This window comes from Xenopus laevis, chromosome 2L (genome assembly GCF_017654675.1).
Source record: "Xenopus laevis strain J_2021 chromosome 2L, Xenopus_laevis_v10.1, whole genome shotgun sequence".
NCBI lineage: Eukaryota > Metazoa > Chordata > Amphibia > Anura > Pipidae > Xenopus > Xenopus laevis.
This window is the reverse complement of record NC_054373.1, coordinates 92785881-92790882: the sequence shown is the minus strand read 5'-3', so window position 1 is coordinate 92790882 and position 5002 is coordinate 92785881. Positions and strand designations below refer to the sequence as shown.

The 5002-nt window shown below is 38.7% G+C and overlaps 1 pseudogene; it reads left to right on the top strand.

Annotated features, from left to right (window-relative positions):
* Positions 1-838: 838 nt before the first annotated feature.
* On the top strand, positions 839-1712 carry LOC108707720 (annotated as a pseudogene).
* The last annotated feature ends 3290 nt before the right edge of the window (positions 1713-5002 follow it).

Sequence of the window (5002 nt, the reverse complement as noted above, 5' to 3'; positions counted from 1 at the left end):
ATAAAATGTAATGACCTTTTTAAAGTTCATGTATTTTAGAGTGCTGTACTTAGGCAGATTCAGTATTTCTTGTGCTAGAATAATGTGTTGCATGTATTAAGGCATCGTTTTCTATATGGGACACATATATGGCTGTAAACTGGAAGAGTTTTGAACTAAAAAAGCTGATTTTTAAAATCCACTAAAGGGACACTAGACCCCACTCTACTGCACTGCTCAACCTCACTTGTTGCTGGACTAATTCCTAGTGTGCTTTAACGTGTTATCAAGGTTAAGGCATGCTGTAGTTCAGCAACATCAGGGTTGTATTCTTACAGCATTATTGCTTAATCTATACCCTGCTCTCCAGGACCCCCTGCTGCATTAAAATGCAAAATCAGAGTCCAACCTGATCTTTGTAAATCTGGCTCCATGTTTTTTGTTCCTGCAACTGGAGTGCACATAAGTGCACATATGTCAAGGGACAGCCACTACACATAGGTCAATAAGTTGCCCCATGTATGGCCATCTTTACAGTTTTTTTGTGACCGAGAACTGAGACCTGTCAAGATGTCATTCATGTGGAAAGTGTCTCTTGCGAATTTTGGCAAGTGGATAACGTGTCTCCTATAATATAACTATAGTCAGAATGAGGCATGATAGGAATTCAAAGACAGACAAACAAAATACATAGTAACTACACTATGGTGTACTTTTTAGGTACAAATATTATATTTGTAAAAAGTGGCTGCTTAAAGAAGTGTCACCTTACTACTACTTTTATACTACTAAAACTTCTGATATTTTCCTCTCTTTCGCAAACATAACTGTGTCCATATCCACTTTTCTATACTTGCCCTTTAATTTTGTAATTGTCTTTTTTTTCCCCATTGGTAGATTCTGTGAAACATGACAGGATGGGAGTTGTTAAAGCTCTTATTGGATGATGTCCAGGAACATTCCACACTTATTGGGAAAGTCTGGCTGACTGTACTTTTTATCTTCAGAATATTAATTCAGAGTGTTGCAGGTTTGTCTGTTTGGACAGATGAACAATCAGATTTTATCTGTAACACTCAGCAGCCTGGCTGTACCAATGTTTGTTATGATCAGGCCTTTCCTATTTCACATGTTCGCTACTGGTGCTGCTATTTCTCTTTGTCAGCACACATACCTTGATCTACTTGGGCCACATGGTTTGCCTGTCTAAGAGGAGAAGGAAAGACAGAAGGAGAATGAGGCAAGAATTCTGATGGCAAACGAAGCACAGACAGAAGCAAGTTCTTCTGCAACTAAGAAAATAAGGATTCAAGGGCCCTTAATGTGTACCTACACCACCAGTGTAGTCTTTAAAAGCCGTTTTGAAGCTGCTAGGCCAGTGGTACATATATGGTTTTGTGATGTCTCCAATATATGTGTGTGAGTGGATCCCATGCAAACACCAAGTTGAGTGTTTTGTCTCAAGACCTATGGAAAAAGCAATATTTATCTGATTCATGCTAGTCGTTTCTCTCATCTCTCTTAAATTTGATGGAACTTATTCACCTAAGCTTTAAATGTTTCCACCATAGCATAAAAGAAGGTGCAACTTGTCCTCCAACAGAAGTTACCACTACCTGCTAAAAGGCTTAATTGTTCAATTTGGTCTGCATGAACAACATAAAAGTGTCTGCATCCAAATTACCACATGGCTTGAAAATACTGTTCAAGAAAATAATCGGTGTTATATTAACCCTTGGCGCTGCTGCTTTTGTGCACTACTTTTGATTTCAGTGTTACTGAAATCCAGCTTTGTGTGTTGTCTCTATAAATATAGCTGGACCTTCAAGGGTTTTAAGTCCATAAATCCACATGTTGAATTACTGTTTATGTGCATGTATTCATAAAATATGAGCACGATTAAATTATTTACAGTCTTGTATGTGGTTAGGGTTTTCATTTATTTTCTATGTAATCAAAGCATTCAGTATAGACATTTAGCAATTCGTACCCATGGTCCTTCATGATTGCCTCCCCACTGCAAACATTGTCATTAATTAATTGAAGAGTAAAATAATACGTTAAGCTTGCATCCTTTTTTTTCTGCCTTTAGCCTAAGAGATGAACTGAGAACTGCACCACGTGCTCTTGATCTGGGAGTATTAGAGAGATAAGCATGGAGGGCTCGGGTGCCATCAGGTCTGTAGCCTCAGGCAGGTCTGCAGTTACAAATGTGAAATTATCCCACCAGTATATACCAGTTTTGTTGCTATATAGCCTTCTCTAGGAAGGTAATTTATACTTACAGACAGTTACACAGTTTAACAAACCGGTCATCTCAATCACCACCTGCTTCTCTAGCCAAAACAAGCAAAGTTATACAGGTATGAGACTTGTTATCCAGAACGCTCAGGACCTAGGACTTTCTTGATAAGGGGTCTTTCTGTAATTTGGATCTTCATACCTTAAGTCTACTAGAAAATTATGTAAACATTAAATAAACCCAATGGGCTGATTTTGCTTCCAGTAAGGATTAATTATTATTATCATCTTAGTTTGCATCAAGTACAAGGTACTGTTTTATTGATACAGATGGGGCATGACCTTTCCGTAATTTGGATCTTTCTGGATAAGGGGTTTCCGAATAACAGATCCCATACCTGTACCATTATGAATACAGTATGAACTGCAAATTCAGCAAACACTGTAGCAGTTACCAAATATATCCAGAAGGGGTCACTGATGCACTTTTGTGTATGATCATGACATGTCACCACAGCTCCTCCTTGGCACCTGCATGTTATTAGTCACAAAAAAAGTTTTATAAATCAGTGAAGCTTTAAGAATCCAGCCCTGCTGTGGAAACCGCTTTAATGTTTCATAATATTTTAGAGTAGATTATGCTGGGAGCTGTAGCCTAACAACGTTATGTGACAGCAGAAATCCTGTGGAAGGTTAATGATTCCCTTAAGATCAAATCTTTCCCCCTCTAAGATCGTGGTCTCACGATCAGGATCTGATCTTTTAAAAATCTCAACATCTATGGCCAGCTTAAGGCTTCATTCACTGATGAAATATATGCATTTAAAATGTATGCTGAGCGTGTCAAAACAGAGTATGGCAAACGCAGCATGTTGCAGTTAAAAGGATGCTGCTGAAGTAACATGCAAATACAGTACTCCCCCCCCCCCAATCAACGACAAAATTATTATTGTTTTCAATTTATTCCCTTAAGAAGTAAATGTAGAAACTCTAAGGATCACCCTATGTGGCTTAATATAGAAGTAAAGAAGGTAATAGGAAAGAAGAGAAAAGGCATTTAAAAACTACAAGTCTGTTGGGACAGAAGCTGTATTTAATGAGTATAAACACTTTAATAAATGTTGTAAAATAGCAATCCATAAGGCAAAGGAAATGATTAGCGCATTGTGGCTGAGGCTAAGACTAACCCCTAAAAGTTTTTAAAGCATATTAATAGTAAAAAGATTCAGGTTGAGACTGTTGCTCCATTAAATATTGGTACCAGTATGGTTGTAACAGATACAGAAAAGGCAAATGTGCTAAATCCGTTCTATTCTTCAGTGTATGCAATAGAGGAGTCTGAGTTTCCAGGCTTACCTTGTAGCTGCACTGATGGCTCAGCTCATTCTAGTCCGTGGCTGACTCAGGATATGATTCATAAAGCTTTAATAAAAATTAATGTAAACAATGCACCAGGGCCAGATGGCATACACCCATGAGTTCTAAGAGACCTTAGTTCAGTTTTAGACTGGCCCCTATTTCTGATTTTCTTAGATTTGCTTTCATCTGGTATGGTACCTATGGATTGGAGAAAAGCTGATGTCATTCAATATTTAAAAAGGGATTATGATCTCATCATGGCAATTATAGGCCAGTAAGTTTGACATCTGTGGTGGGCAAAGGCTTGTTAAGGGATCACATTCAAAATGTTGTCCTAGTGAATGGCATTATGAGCAGCAATCAGCATGGCTTTAAGAAGGATGGGTCATGTCAGACAAATTTGCTTTTAAGGATGAGGTAAGTAAGATGCTGGACAGTGAGGGGCAGTAGGTGTGATCTATTTGGATTTTGCCAAAGTGTTTGATACCGTGCCCCACAAACAACTGCTTTCTAAACTAAGGTCTGTTGGGCTTAATGAGGTTGTTTGCAACTGGATAGGAAACTGGCTACAGGATCAGGTACAGAGGGTGGTTATTAATGGTACATTCTCTTCTTGGAGTAAGTTTCTTATTGGGGTCCCTTAGGGCTCAGTATTGGGCCCTCTTTCATTTAACTTGTCCATTTATGACTTAGGGAAGGGTATTGTAAGTAATGTATCAGTGTTTGCAGATGACACAAAACTAACTATTGTGAGAAGGTAAGCAGGGACCTGGATTCTGGGATGGCAGTGGATGTGATTTACTTAGACTTTGCTAAAGCATTTAATACAGTGCCACACAAAAGGTACTGGTTAAATTAAGGGATGTTGGCCTGGAACATAGTATTTGTACCTGGATAGAGAACTGGCTAAAAGATAGACTACAATGAGTGGTGGTAAATGGAACATTTTCTAATTGGACCAGAGCTCTTAGTGGAGTACCGCAGGGCTCTGTACTTGGTCCCTTGCTTTTCAACTTGTTTATTAATAACCTGGAGGTTATAACTTTGGAGTCCCTGTAGGTTTTTTACAGTGAGAGCTGTGAAGATGTGGAATTCTCTCCCTGAATCAGTTGTACAGGCTGATACATTAGATAGCTTTAAGAAGGGGTTGGATGGCTTTTTAGCAAGTGAGGGAATACAGGGTTATGGAAGATAGCTCATAGTACAAGTTGATCCAGGGACTAGTCCGATTACCATTTTGGAGTCAGGAAGGAATTTTTCCCCCTCTGAGGCAAATTGGTCTTCCTCTGGAAGGCAGGGGTAAAAATAGAGTTAGAAGGTTGAACTTGATGGACGTGTGGCTTTTTTTAACCTAACTTACTATGTTACTATGTATTCTATGAGGGACTGTGTTTTTTGAAAACCTTAATAAGAACATAGCCAT